General features: G+C 40.4%; 1 long non-coding RNA gene across 1 annotated transcript; it reads right to left on the reverse strand.

Moving 5' to 3' along the window:
* Positions 1-5,852: 5,852 nt before the first annotated feature.
* On the reverse strand, positions 5,853-15,319 carry LOC139360572 (uncharacterized). Its single transcript, XR_011618056.1, has 2 exons — positions 14,577-15,319; positions 5,853-14,200 (listed from the first exon to the last, which is right to left on the reverse strand). It is a non-coding gene; the product is annotated as an uncharacterized lncRNA (long non-coding RNA).
* Positions 15,320-15,785: the final 466 nt, after the last annotated feature.

Consider the following 15,785-nt stretch of genomic DNA (forward strand, 5'->3'; position numbering starts at 1 on the left):
GCTCCAGGAAAGAAAACTGGTCTTATCTGCCTTGCTCATTTCTATATCCCAACAAGTAGCCACTCAATAAATATTCATTGAATAAATGAATGAGACACTTGGAAGACAGGAATCTCCAGTCAGGTCTTAAAACGACATAGCCATGGGTCAGAAGAGAAATCAGCTTTCCAGATAAGGAGAATAGGGTAGAAGACTTAATGACCTCCGTTTTCTGAGGGCCTGAGGGGAGCAGCCAGTGCATAGCCCAGGGGTTAGGTTAGGGAGCAATAAGTGCTGTCATCAGAGGCACAGTTCCCATGGAGGGGACTGTAAAGCATGGAAAACCACAGATGCTAAGATGAGGATGTACATGATCCAAAAAGTAGTTAAAAAAAATCAAGGGGGCCTGGTGTGGTGGCTCATGCCTGTAATCCCAGTACTTTGGGAGGCCAAAGTGGGTGAGTCACTTGAGGTCAGGAGTTCAAGACCAGCCTGGCCAACATGATGAAACCCCATCTCCACTAAAAATAAAATAAAATAAAAAGGTGGGTGTGGTGGCGGGTGCCTGTGGTCCCAGCTACTAGGGAGACTGAGGCAGGAGAATCGCTTGAACCTGGGAGGCGGAGGTTGCAGTGAGCCGAGATTGTGCCACTGCACTCCAGCCTGGGAGACAGAGACAGACTTCGGAAAACAAAACAAAACAAACAAACAAAAAAACACAGAGAGAGAAACAATGGTTTATTGAGTAGGAAAATAATGAGAAAAACTGTATTTAGAGTTTATCCTAAAAGAGTAACAAGAGTAAAATCCATTCATGTTCCTGAAGCACACTTGTTCCTCAAGTAAAACCTTGGAGAACACAACATAAAACGGTTAAGTGCCTTACCCCTTTCATTCTTCTCTTTCCCCTTCTGTAAAGCAGGAACAGAAACACCATTAACAATAATTATATGCTAACAGTTCTATTGTGAGGCACTAATTCATACAACATCATTATGAGGTAGGTGGTATTATTAGCTCTATTTTGCAGATCAAGCAACAGAGCCTCAGGGAGGAGGTTACATAAATCAAACCCAAATCTAGTCCAGAGTTTTATTAACCACCATCTATAACATGGAAGTTTCAAAGATAAAATCCCACTTGTAAATTTATTGGGAGAAGATGTCACCTTAAAAGAGACAAAGTACATAATGTTAGAATAGGAGATTTCTGGACACTAAAACCTGAGATGAAAACACTGTAGTTGTGCTCTGCTCTGACAGAAGGCAACCTAAGTGTATATGCAGCCCTGTGATGTGGTGTTAAGAGTGAAGGCTTTGAAAATGAGATCAACCTGAATTTGAGTCATGGCTCAACTAGTTTCTCGGAGTGTGATCTCAAACCTCTCTGAGCCTCAGCTGCCTCATCTATAAAATGAAGATGATACTAATACTGAGGTCATTAAGATATAGTGAAGATTAAATAAGCTAACATATGTAATCTGCCACTGTAGAGAACAGAATCAACAGCTTTACAATCAGACAAATCTAGATAAAATCCTAGCTCAACAGTTCAGTAGCCGTGTGACCTTGGGCAGGATGCTTTACCTTTCTGAGTACTGATTTCCTTATATGTAAAATGATAAAAATAACACTCACAACTCATTCTTCCAACAAACATATATATAAAATATATGTAAAAATACATAATACACATGTAAAAAAAATATATATATATATAATATATATATATAATTTAGAGACAGGATCTCTGTCACTCAGGCTGGGATGCAGCCTGATCATAGGTTACTGCAGCCTCGAACTCTTGGACTCAAGTGATCCTGCCACCTCAGTCACCCGAAGTGCTGGGATTATAGGCATAAGCCACTGCACCTGGCCCAACAAATATTTTTTCTGAGATCCTAGGCAAAAATACCTTCTAAATGCCTCTGTTGCTTTTCTAGGTTTTTGTTCACAACATTTGGTTTTCTCTTGTACATGGTTAATTTTGAGTGAGTGATGAACACTATATATGAACAATGCAAAAGATCATTTGAGGCCTAGAATGAAAGTGCCCTGCTCAGAGAGCATTTTTGCAAGTGACTAGAGTCCCTAGCAATCTGAAATTATCTTGATCCATTTCAATGACTGAGATTATCAGAAACTGGTCTTTAAATCCTGCAAGGGTCAATCTATTTCTGGTTTCCCATTATTCCTAGAGTTACAGCGTTTTGAAGTCCCAACCAAGAGTTGACTGGGGGGTGGAGTTGCCAGGCCCTACTGTCCTTGCTGAGCTCTGGACTGCAGATTTTGTACTCCCTTTCCCCTTGAAGCTATCATAGTACTGCTTGAATTCTCAGTCATTTAGATGTTTCTTCTGGAATCAAGAGAGGCCTTAGAGGAAAAGTTGTCCAAATGCCAGACTCACTTCTATGAGTTTCTGCCTTTTCTTAGACTTTTGAATCTCGATCCCCACGATTCTTCATTGCTTTGATACACTTACACACACACACACACACACACACACACACACACACACACACACACACACACAATTTTCATAATTGTCTTCAATGAGAGGGTTGCCTAAATCCCTAGTCCACCAATACTAGAGTGGAAATGTTGCTAGAAACGTTTTTAAAATATTACTTCCTGTAATACTCACAAATGTGCTCAGCATCACACAGGAGAAAAGTGGAAGAGACAGCTATGGTAGCCCATTCTTTCTGATTCCAAAGTCTAAGTAAAAAAACAAACAAGGGCGATGTAGCAGCCTGCATGGTGTGCGGCTATAACTGGCGAATTAGTTTTTATTAGTTTCATTCCATCTCTAACATTTAATGCTAATTTAAGTATTAGAGGAAAAGGAAAAAAACTCTATAAGTGAGTTATGTGTTTGAGAAAGAAACACCTCAGAGAAGGGTGACTAACATATATAAATCTCAGCAAAAATAAGTTGTGGTAACTGACTTCTATACAGTGAAGAATGCCTCTATTCCCCCCTTGCCATCCTCATTGCCATTGCCTTAGTTGAGACCCTAATCATCTCTCTTCTGGATCTGTCTCTGTAAGTTCTCTTCTGCAAAAGAAAGTAACAATGCTCAATCTTCTTCAAATGATAATGGGGTCACCACTCTACTTAAAAGCCTTCAAAAAGACTCTAGGATTCCCCTTGACTTCACAGCCTCCTCCAGCTACCACCTTATTTCTTTGCTCCTTGTCACAGTAAAGTTTCTCAACAGAGTTGTCTCTGTACTGGCTATCTTCACTTCCTTGCTTCTCATTCTCCCTTAAACCCACCACATTCTGGCCTCTGTCCCTCAGCATTCCACAAAAACTTCTTTTTTTTTTTTTAAAGTTTGAGGTCACCACAATCTTCATATTGTCAAACGCAGTGGACCCTTTTCATTCTCATCTTACTCTCAGTAGCATTCCACACTCCCTCTCTCTAGAAACACTAGCCTGGACTTTTTCTGACTTCTCCTCCTCTCTCCAACATCTGAAATTTGGTGTCTCAAGTCTTGGTTGTGAGAAACACTTCTCCATCTGCGTTCTCTCCTTATATGATCCCATCCTGTCCTACCTTGAAATACTACCTATATGCCGTTTCCCAAATTTACATCTTCAACCAGATCATTTCTCAGCTTCAGTCTCCTATGTCTGATGATCTGTTTGATATTTCCACTGGCATACCTCAAATTCAACATGTCAAAAATGAATCTTTGATTCCCACAATGCCCAATTTCTCTTACAGTTTTCCTCATCTCAGAAGATGTCATCTTTCCATTTCTACCATCATCCTAGTCCAAACTATCATCATTTCTTGCTTAGACTATACCAATGGCTTCCTAACGGTTCTCCCTGCTTTTATCTTTGCCTTCCTATAATACTTTCTCCATAGAGCAGTCATAATAAACCTGAAAGCCTCAATCAGAACATAGAACTACCCTTCTTAAATACTTCCTTCTATACACACAAAGGGCTTACATGTAGTAGAAGGAATAAAAATTATAAGATAGCCCTAGCATTGTTAAGGATTTGTGCATACGTCTTACTCTTCCTAACAAATGTATAGCTTCATAGATTCCACAGTGCCTTACACATTAGGAATCTGCAAACTTTTTCTGTAAAGGGTGGTATTTTAGGCTTTGAAGGCCATATTGTCTCTGTCACAACTACTTAACTTTGTTATTGTAGCACAAAAACAGCCATGGACAATAAATGAAGAGGCATGGATGTGTTCCTACAAAACTTTATTTACAATAACATGCAGCAGGCTGGATTTGGCTCACAGGTCATAATTTGTCAAGCCCTGTTCTAAGTGTCCCGAGTCTTGTGTAATTATATCAAAGAAAAATGGCTACTATGGCAGACATGAAGGTGCACCATTCAGATCTCCCTTCAAGGGAGAAACTAGTCAAGGAGTGCAATTATCTGACAGCCTCCAGTTGCAGGTTGCTTTAGGATCTGTCCAGTTTTTGAGCCAAGGCCATGTGCTTCCCAGGTAGTTCTCAGCCTATGACTGAGCATAGTGGTGGTACAATGGCTCACCATTCATGGCCAGCACAGGACAGTCTTTACACATGGGTGAGCTTTGCACCAGAGCTCCCTACTTGGCTGGCTGAGGTTTTTTTCAGAGCTGTGCTGCAATGCGAGGCTATTCCTCCCCAATCCTCCTTTCTTCCCACTTTCCTTTGTCAGGGGTCAAACCTGCATCACAGTCTAAAGGCAAGTAATGTGTTGGTGGGCTGGACTTCAGTGGTAACAACAGTAGTGGTAAGAAATGGTCAGATTCTGGACAAACTCTATAGGTAGAGCCAACAGGATTTGCTGACAGAATGGGTTTTGGGTGTGAGTTAGAGAAAGGAGTTAGGGGCCGGGTGTGGCGGCGTGCACCTGTAGTCCCAGCTGAGGCAGAAGGATGACTTGAGCCTCAGAGGCAGAGGTTGCAGTGAGCTGAGATCGCACCACTGCACCCTAGCCTGGGCAACAGAACAAGACTCTCTCTCTCTCAAAAAAAAAGGGAGTTGCCGAAGATGACTCTGTTTAGTGTTTTCTGGTCCACTCATTTCTGCTCCTATTTTTCTTATTACCTGTCTTATATTTTCTTTAGTTTTATTCTGTTGTTCTGTCTCTGAATTCTTCATTTATACAGTTAATGAATCAATTTGGAAGCCTTTTCTCGTTTTATAAGCACTTAAGACTACACATTTCCCATGAGATAATTTGGCTGCATACCACTTTGTTGCATAGTACTTTCATTTTTATTCAGCTGTATTTTAAAATGTGTTACTTCTTCATTGACCCATGAGTTATTTAGAAGTACATTTTCAAACTTTCAAAGATGTTTTTCTCTAATTATTATTTTCTATTGGTTCCAGTTTATATGCACTGTGGTCAGAAAATGTGCTCTGATGAGATATATATATATATATATATTTTTAATGTTCAGACATGTTTTAAGGCCTGGTCTGTAGTCAAATTTTGTAAAAATGCTGTGTGGGCTTGTTGAGACTTCTGTAATGATTGGGATTATGTCCTATATATTCCATTAAATTAGGCTTGGTAATTGTGTTGTTTAAATCTATACCCTTGTCAAACTTTTATCTGTTCAATCTAAAAATAGAGAAAAGTGCTTAAAACTCCCACCATAATGTAGATTTGTCAATTTCTCCTGGTAGTTCTGTAAATTTTGCTCTCTATATTTTTGAAACTACGTTGTTAGGCAAATTCAAGTTTAGAACTGCTATATTCTTCTAGTGACTTGAACCTTTTATCATTACATAGTGACAACCTTCTTTATTTTTAGTAATGCTTTTTGCCTTCAGGTCTATTTTGCTTGTTGTGAATGCAGTTTCACCACCTTTCTTTTGGTTATTATTTGCCTGATATACCTTTCCCTGTTCTTTGACCTTCACCTTTTATGGGTCCTCATGTTTTAGATGTGTCTATTACAAAGAGATTACAAAGAGCATTTGCTTTTCTTCTCCCTTAACTTAATCATATAATATTTTAACATTAGTTGTTTCACATTTATTGTGATTTTAAAAAATGTATTTGATTTTCTTTCAGCCATTTTGTACATTCTATTCATCCCACTTTGTGGGTTTTTTTCTTTTCTTGCCTTTTTTAGATTTTAAAGATTCTTTTTTCTTGCTCCATTTTTTCCCTTTACAGATTTGGAAGTTAATTACTCTTTTATTTTCAGTAAACAATCCTTGGAATTCAAATTTAAAATAAAAATTTTAAATATTCATTGAAATAAAATTAAAATTTAATGTAATTTAGGATCTTGTATAAGCCCTTAGAATATTTTGACTGCAATCATGCCTTCTGGCTTAAATGCTCATTTTGAAGCATTTTATTGAAATATACATACAGAATATTGCACATTAGTGTACAGCTGACTTTCTACAAGCAGACTACATTATTTAACTAACCAACAGCCATCTCAAGAAGTTGAAAATTACCAGTTCCCCAGAAGGGCCCCTCAAATACCCTTGTAGTCATTACAGGCATCCCAGACCCATAAAGGTAACCACTGTCCTAGTCCTAGCAACATAGTTTTAATTTTCTTTTAATACCATGTACTATGTACTCCTTTGTATTTGGTTTATTTTGCTCAACATCATGTTGGTGAGACAGATTTATATTGTTGGGTATAGTTGTAGATAATTCATGATCAAGATTGTATAGTATTCCATTGTGTGAATATACCCTGATTAGTCTATCCATGCACCTGTTGGTCATTTGATTAGTTTCCAGTTTGGGGATATCACAGTGTTGCTGTAAATATTCTAGCATATGTCTTTTGGCAAACATACACCTTTCTGAGGTAGGAGACTGTCAGCCCTTATTTTCTGGTCCTGACAGGATGAAAAGAAAAAAACCATTAGAAACCAGCAGATGGTAACTAAAGTGATCCTGAGCTGCCCTCATTGCTCATTAGCACCATGACAGTTTACAAACACCATGGCAACAACCCAGAAGTTACCGTCTCTTTTTAGAAAGTTCTTTATAAGCCACCCCTCAATTTGCATTAACCCACCCCTTAATTTGCATGTAATTGAAAGTGGGAATAAGTGAGTATAAATACAGTCGCCAAGAGCCCATACATTGCTGACTGTGGGTGCACTGTCTACGATTTAGCCCTGCTCTGTGAGGAGCTGTGCTGTTTAACACAAGACTGTTGTCTAATAAACTGGGTTATCTTAAGGTATTAATTTGCTGAGCTATGGGAAATTTTGCTTTTAATGGTATAACCAGTGTCTTTTGGAGCTTCTTGGATTCATGCCTCAGAGGTTCAACTGTTGTCTCACTATTTTCTGCTCTCTCCTTTTAAAAATGCTGGGGATGATGGCTCTCTTTTTTAGCTTTTTTGTCAACTTCTGTGACTTTTTCTCCTCTTATTCTGACTTTTGTTGTGGCCTGATACTAAAGTGTTTTGTCTTAAAGGTCTGTAAGAGCAGTGGTTTCCCTCAGTATTGCTTGATTCTATGCTTTTAATTTTTCCTAATATATAATTTTATTTTTGACTTTTAAGTATTGACTCTCATATTAAAAGAGCTTAAAAGGGGTTAAGGTTTAATAAGTGCCTGCCCACCTTCATTCCCGTTCAGCCCACAACATACATTTATTTATTTATGAGACAGAGTCTCACTCTGTCGCCCAGGCTGGAGTACAGTGGCACCATCTTGGCTCACTGCGACCTCCGCCTCCTGGGTTCAAGCGATTTTCCTGCCTCAGCCTCCCAAGTAGCTGGGATTACAGGTGCACACCACCATGCCTGGCTAATTTTTGTATTTTTAATAGAAGTGGGGTTTTGCCATGTTGGCCAGGCTGGTCTCGAACTCCTGACCTCAGGTGATCTGCCCTCCTCAGCCTCCCAAAGTGCTGGTATTACAGACATGAGCCCGCACACCCAGCCCTTAGGACGTTTTTAAATGGCCATACTCCCAGTGGAAATAAATCTTTATTTATTTTTATTTTTATTTTTTATTTTTTGAGATGGAGTCTCGCTCTGTTGCCCGGGCTGGAGAGCAGTGGTGTGATCTCAGCTCACTGCAACCTCTGCCTCCCAGGTTCAAGCAATTCTCCTGCCTCAGGCTCCCAAGTAGCTGAGACTACAGGCGCCCGCCACCATACCCGGCAAATTTTTTTGTATTTTCAGTAGAGATGGGGTTTTGCCATGTTGGCCAGGCTGTTCTTGAACTCCTGACCTCAAGTGATCCTCCCGCCTCATCCTCCTAAAGTGCTGGGATTACAGGCATGAGCCACCGCGCCCAGCCGGAAATAAATCTTTTAATAACTATCTTATTTAGACATATTCATACTACACTGATGACAAGGCAGTTTTCTAAATGTGCATGAGATAAATGGAATTAACACTGCTAAGCGAATGTGACATTTTTGTTGTACTGTGATCATAGATGAATCAACTAAGTAAAACAATTAATCACAAATCAGTGTTACCAGGCTCACTGAGAGACTATTTCTCCCTTGCAAGGCAGTTAGAAGCTCTAAATTTATAAGCTAATGAGTTTATTCTAGCTATAAGCAGACATAAGTATCTGAGTATGCAGAAAATGTGTGGGCAATTAAGCTCAAATGATGATCCCCTCATATATATTTTGGCACATTTTTATCATATGGGTGTTGTGCGGATATATAAAATGACATACATTAAAGATAAAATTTGGATAATATAATACTAAGATAACTAGTCTAGAATTTCAATACATGTCAATAAGATACTTAAGAATCACAAATTATCTTCATTTCATCAGTCTTTAAATAGCTTTGCTTTGTTTTGCAATGACTAGAACTTGTAACCTTAATAAGTATCATTATCATGACCAAAATCATTTGGAAAGGAAGAGGGATTTACAAAGCTTTCAGCAAGTATTCCCTTAAAAACAGGAGAAAATGAAGAGTGATGGTGTTAGGGTTTTTAAAGTAACCTATTTGAATTGAAATCTCCACCAAGCTCAGATTGACAAAGTTATTAATAATATCAAATTAACAAAGTTCTTTACACAGGCACAAGGAACCACAAGGATGTAAAAATGAAAACGTGGACTAGTGGGAAAGACAGACAAATAAACCTTCTTAACTGTAAGGCAGAATGACATACAAGCTGAATAAAGGTACATAAATATTTGAACAGTGCCTAGAAGCAGCAGCCTACATGTGGCCTGTGCCGGTCTATAATGAAGTTTTCACTGGTCTGTAGCAAAATGATCAATATAACAACGTAGAAAAGTTTCCATACAGCTTCTTTAGATTATGTCCTTCCTACTTTCTTGGCATTAAAATTAGCTTTCTTTTAATGAAATGTATATTGGTTCCCTCTTCTAGGAAACTGAAAACCTATGCAAAATAATGTAAGCTCTGTAGGCCGGGTGCGGTGGCTCACGTCTAATCCCAGCACTTTGGGGCCAAGGTGGGCGGATCACCTGAGGTCAGGAGTTTGAGACCAGCCTGGCCAACATGGCGAAACCCAGTCTCTACTAAAAATACAAAAATTAGCCAGGCTTGGTGGCAGGTGCCTATAATCCCAGCTACTTGGGAGGCTGAGGCAGGAGAATCGCTTGAACCTGGGAGGTGGAGGTTGCAGTGAGCCGAGATCACGCCATTGCACTCCAGCCTGGGTGACAAGAGCAAAACTCTGTCTCCAAAAAGAACAAAAAAAAAGAGAAAAGAAAAGAATGTAAGCTGTGTGAAGGCAGAGACTGTATCTGTTTTTGTTTACCACTTATCTCATGGTGCTTAACATAGTGCCTAGTAGACATTCAACAAATGTTGCTGAATAAATGAACAAGGAAGCAGCATATGAGTTTTCCTTTGCATGATGAAAAGGTTGCAAGAGGAAGTCATTTCATTGTATATTTTTAGTAAATGATGTACTAGTTACCTAGCACTGCATAACACATTACCCCAAAATTTAGCAGTTTAAAACAACACACATTGTCTTGCAGTTTCTGTGGGTCAGGAATCACATACTACTTAGATTGGGTGTTTAGCTCAGATCTCACAAGGCTGCAGTCTTCTCAAGAATCCACTGGGAAGGATCCACGTTCTAGCTCACTCACGTGACTGTTGGCAGGATTCAATTCCTCACAAGCTGTTGGCCAGAGGCTTCCTCCATGATTCTTTGCTATGTGGCCCTCTCCACAGAGCATCTCATAGCATTGCAGCTTGCTTTATCACAGCCAGTGACTAAGAGGACAGAAGAGAATGCCAGCAAATGATTGCATAAGCAAGGCAACAGTTTTCTACACTACCTCACTTGTGCTGTATTTTATTGATCAGAAGCAAGTCACACAGCCCACACCCAAGGGAAGGGAATTATACAGGGCACGAATTGCCACAATCATTAGAAGCCACATGAGAAGCTGCAGACCACAAACACTGAGTAGACTGGTTGGTTTGATTGTAGAGTAAATGAACAAATACACAAAGTAGATTGAGGCCAGGCAAACAGTGGAGGCTCTTGAAATGTCCTAAGTTGTCTGAACTTTGTTCTGACCCTTGCTGCCACTCAAAGTGTGGGTCATACAGCATTCATATCACCTGGATACTTGCTGGAAACACAGAATCTTGGGGTCCTACCACAGACTTACTGAATCAGAATCTGCATTTTAACAAGTACCTATGTGTATTAAGGTTTAAGGAGTATTGCTATAGATCCTGAGAAGGAGAAAACAGCTTTGGTGATAAGATTGAACGTGAAGGTAAAGGAGGGGGAGGAATGAATCAAAGATGACTAAATTTTTTGAGGATACAAGATAAGAATTTGGTCTGATCAGGGCATTAGGAGGTCTACCGAAGAATATGACTCACCCTCAATTAGTGGCTTCCACACTTATTCTGCATTAAAATCACCTAAAGGCTTTTTAAAAATGGTGCTCAGGGTCAAGCATGGTGGCTCATATCTGGAATCCCAGAATTTTGGGAAGCCGAGGCCAGAGCATCATTTGAGCCCAGGCGTTTGAGGCTAGGCTGGCCAATACAGTGAGGCACTGTCTCTAAAAAAAATAGAAAAATTAGCCAGGTATGGTGGCTTGCGCCTATAGTCCCAGCTACTCAGGGAGGCTGAAGTGGGAGTATTGCTGGGGCCCAGCAGATTGAGGCTGCAGTGAGCCATGATCATACCACTGCACTCCTGTCTGGGTGACAGACTGTGACCCTATCTCAAAATAGAAGAATCAAATGGTGCTTAGCTCCTTAGAGAAATGGCTAATTCTAGGGCTGGGGCATCATGTAGCGCCAGAAAGTAAAGAACTGCTCAAAATACAAAAGGATGAGGGCAGGTCAAAGGGACACTGGAGCCAAGCTTTAAGAATTTCTAACATCCAAAGCTGGAAAAATTTGAGTAACAAAATGATAGTACTTGGTTACAACCCAAAGTATAAAATAAATATCCATTAACCTGTCCTGACATGAATGATTGAATAAATAAATAAGGGTCGGGCACGGTGGCTCACGCCTGCAATCCCAGCACTTTGGGAGGCCGAAGAGGGTGGATTACCTGAGGTCAGGAGTTAGAGACCAGCCTGGCCAACATGGTGAAACCCTATCTCTACTAAAAATACAAAAATTAGCCTGTTATGGTGGTGCATGCCTGTAATCCCAGCTACCTGGGAGGCTGAGGCAGGAGAATAGCTTGAACCCAGGAGGCAGAGGTTGCAGTGAGCCAAGATCATGCCACTGCACTTTATCTCGGGTAGGCAACAGAGCAAGACTCCGTCTCAAAAATAAAATGAAAATAAAAATAAATAAGTAAGCAGAAGAAACAAATCTTTCATATGGAAGAATTCCAAATAATACATGTAGATATTCCATTCTTCAGGAAGTGGAGCCTCCCCTCCACTTTGAGTGTGGGCTGGACTGAATGACTTCCTTCTGGAGAACAGAATACAGAAAGCGAAAAATAGTAACATTACAATGAAGAAGTCTGGCAAACACTATCTTAGCCAGGTGATCAAAGTTAGCATGACTAGTGTTAAGCCATGTTGATAGTATATATCTTTGAGGTGAAGAGAATGGCACTTCATTTTTTTTTTTTTTTTTTTTTTTTTGAGACGGAGTCTCGCTCTGTCGCCCAGGTTGGAGTGCAGTGGCCGGATCTCAGCTCACTGCAAGCTCCACCTCCCAGGTTTACGCCATTCTCCTGCCTCAGCCTCCTGAGTAGCTGGGACTACAGGCGCCCGCCACCTCGCCCGGCTAGTTTTTTGTATTTTTAGTAGAGACGGGGTTTCACCGTGTTAGCCAGGATGGTCTCGATCTCCTGACCTCGTGATCCGCCTGTCTCGGCCTCCCAAAGTGCTGGGATTACAGGCTTGAGCCACCGCGCCCGGCCGCTGGCACTTCATTTTTATGGTAATCTTCCTTAAGTCCCCAAATCCCAGTCTAACCATGAGAAGAACATCAGACAAACCCAAATTGAGGGGTGATATTCCACAAAATATCTGACCAATTCTCCTATAGGTCAAGATCACGAAAAGCAAGGAAAGGGCTGGGCATGGTGGCTCACACCTGTAATCCTAGCACTTTGGGAGGCTGAGGCGGGCAGATCACTTGAGGTCAGGAGTTTAAAACCAGCTTGGCCAACATGGTGAAACCCTGTCTCTACTGAAAATACAAAAAAGTTAGCTGGGCATGGTCGTGGGCACCTGTAATCCCAGCTACTTGGGAGGCTGAGGCAAGAGAATCACTTGAACCCGGGAGGCGGAGGTTGAAGTGAGCCGAGATCCTGCCATTGCATTCCAGCCTGGGCGACAGAGCAAGACTCCATCATCAGACCAGAGGAGGATAAGGAGACATGACAATTAAATGCAAAGGGGATCCTGAATTGGATTCTGGGATATAAAGAGGAGATTAATACAAAAACTAGTGAAATCTTAAAAAAGTCTCTAGTTAACAGTAATGTACTAACATTAATTTCAAAGTTTTGGCAAATGTACTATAAGTACATTAATATATTAACATCTGGGTGAGAGGTATGCAGTTCATCTCAGTATTATCTGTAACAACTTTTCTTTAAATCTAAAATTACTCCAAAATAGAATGTTTATTATAAAACAATAAATACCCAGGCCTCACCTTTGAGATTCTAATTGAATTTGTCTGGGTGAGGGACAGGGAACATCAGGCACCAGTATTTCCAGTATTTTCTTTTTTTTCTTTTCCTTTTTTTTTTTTTTGAGTCTTGCTCTTGCAGCCCAGGCTGGAGTGCAATGGCATGATCTTGGCCCACTGCAACCTCTGCCCCCCCGGGTTCAAGTGATTCTGCTGCCTCAGCCTCACACGTAGCTGGGATTACAGGTGCCCGCCACCATGCCCAGCTAATTTTTTGTATTTTTAGTAGAGACAGGATTTCACCATGTTGGCCAGGCTGGTCTCGAACTCCTGACCTCAGGTGATCTGCCTGCCCCGGCCTCCCAAAGTGCTGGGATTACAGGAATGAGCCACTGTGCCTGGCCTGGCACCAGTATTTTCTAAAAGTTCCCGGATGATTCTGATGTTCATCCAAAGATACACTACTCTATACCAGTGTTTCTCAAACCTGAATATCCATCAGAATACTCTGGCAGGCTTGTTGAAACATGGATTGCTGGCCAGGTGCGGTGGCTCATGCCTGTAGTCCCAGCACTTTGGGAGGATGAGGCAGGCAGATCGCTTGAGCTCAGGAGTTCCAGACAAGCCTGGGCAGCATGGGGAAACCGTCTCTATGAAAACACAAAAATTAGCTGGGCATGGTGGCACACGCCTGTAGTCCTAGTTAGTTGGGAGGCTGAGGGGGGAGGACTGTTTGAGCCCAGGAGGTCGAGGCTGCAGTAAGCGGTGGTCGCCCCACTGCACTCCAGCCTGGGTGACAAAGTGAGACCCTGTCTCAAAAAACAAACAAAAAAACACAGATTGCTGAGCCCCTCCCCAAGAATGTCTTACTCAGTAGGTCTAGGTTGGGGCCTGAGTGTTTGTACCTCCTACAAATTGCCAGGTGATGCTGATTTTGATGGTCCACACACTGGGACCACTGTTCTATACCAAAATCTTAAGGTGGTTTCTCCCAATTTCTTGGTGTGAGTTGTACAAGTGTGCAAACCACTGTGAAAAGTAACAGCATGACATATGCAGTGTGATATACCTCCAGAGACTTGGATTCTAGCCCTTAATCTGTCATCAACCAGCCATGTGACCTGGATGAAGCACTTTACCTCTCTGGGCCTCACGTTTCTCATCTGCAAAATAAAGAGACTGATTTAATGACCATTAAATCAAAAAGCCTATATCTCATTCAAGTTTTCAGATTATCAACTAGCTCTGTTATCTCAGATTTGATAAGTGATTATGTGAAATCTAACCCGATATTTCTAAAACATTAGTGAAAGATTTCTCGAGTACATTTTATGATTATAAAGCAATAAAAACTCTTTTAAATCAATAAGCCAGAGCTAATACATCCAAAATAATATCACGCCATTCTATGTTACCCTGATACACCTAGTCCAATAATGCTGTCTTGCCCAAGATATTTCTGGATCTCTAGTATGTATCAACACCAGTTTTAAGGCCACACACACATAAAAACCAGTGTAATTACTTTAAAAATTATACCTCATTGACCAAATCCAGAAATTTCCAGCTTTCTCACTCCCATCAACCACCAGACAGCTTCCAAATGACCCTTGGTTATTTTCAAACACCAAAACTGCCCTAAAAACACAGTGTTAGTCATTAGGGGGAAGGAAATTCACTTGAGAACTTGATAGAAGATACAAAACCCTCTGTAGAAAAACATATCAGCAAACAAATTGCCAATAATTTTGATCGCTAGACTCCAGGTTAGTAACTTCTGTCCTAGAAAGACAAAAGATTTACTACTACCAAGAAAATCCACACATGCAGAGGAGACTCAAAAGAAAGCTTCTGGAGCCAACTACTCTGAAGGGAAAAAACATATAATAGTAAAAGCACTGGATTGGGGGTAAGTCACCTCAAGATTTAGATTTAGATTTGGCTCTGTCACTAACCAGTTTTGGGCAAAGAAGTAACTTTCCTCCTAGTGTAAGTTTTCTCATTTGCAGGGAGGGAGAAAAAGGGACTGAGCTGCATCAATAGTTCCTTGTGTTCACTGGATGAGCAGCATCACATAGGACCTGTTTTAAAAATGCAAATTCCCAAGCCCCACCCCAGACCTATTCAATCAGAATCTCTGGGGGTGGAGCTCGACCATCAGTGTTTTAACAAGCCCTCCTGGGGATTCTAATCCACTGCTCAAGTTCGAAAACCAAGACAGATGATCTCCAAAGTCCTTTCAAGTTCTCAAATTCTATAATTTATTTGAAAAGTATACTCTGGTAAGTTAAAATGCAAAAAAAAAAAAAAAAAAAAAAAAAAAAAAAAAAAAAAAAAACCAATAGTCTCTGTTATATGTTAAAAAATATTTAATTTCTAATAAATAAAAGGTTAGAAATGTCTATTTTTTCTTATATTCCCCATGGGATCCTTACTTTTTTTTTTAAATAAATACTAAGTATTTGAATCTGTGACATGTGGGCCAATTTCAGCTAAAAAAAGAAAATTCTTAAGCGCAGAGGTAAAGTGGGACAGAAAATACCTGGCTCAGCTTATTTTGAACAGTTACTTTCCTGCCTGCTACTCAAATTATCCTGTGGCTTTAATAACAAAGTAGAGAGGAAAACAACTGGAATTTGTTTTTATCTAAGAATAATAGATACCTCTCTTTCAATTAAAATGTGCTCAAGACACTATCAGGACCTATCAAGTAATAGTAAAAATAACTATTCTACCTTGGTGCTAGCA

This window comes from Macaca nemestrina, chromosome X (assembly GCF_043159975.1).
Source record: "Macaca nemestrina isolate mMacNem1 chromosome X, mMacNem.hap1, whole genome shotgun sequence".
Classification (NCBI taxonomy): domain Eukaryota; kingdom Metazoa; phylum Chordata; class Mammalia; order Primates; family Cercopithecidae; genus Macaca; species Macaca nemestrina.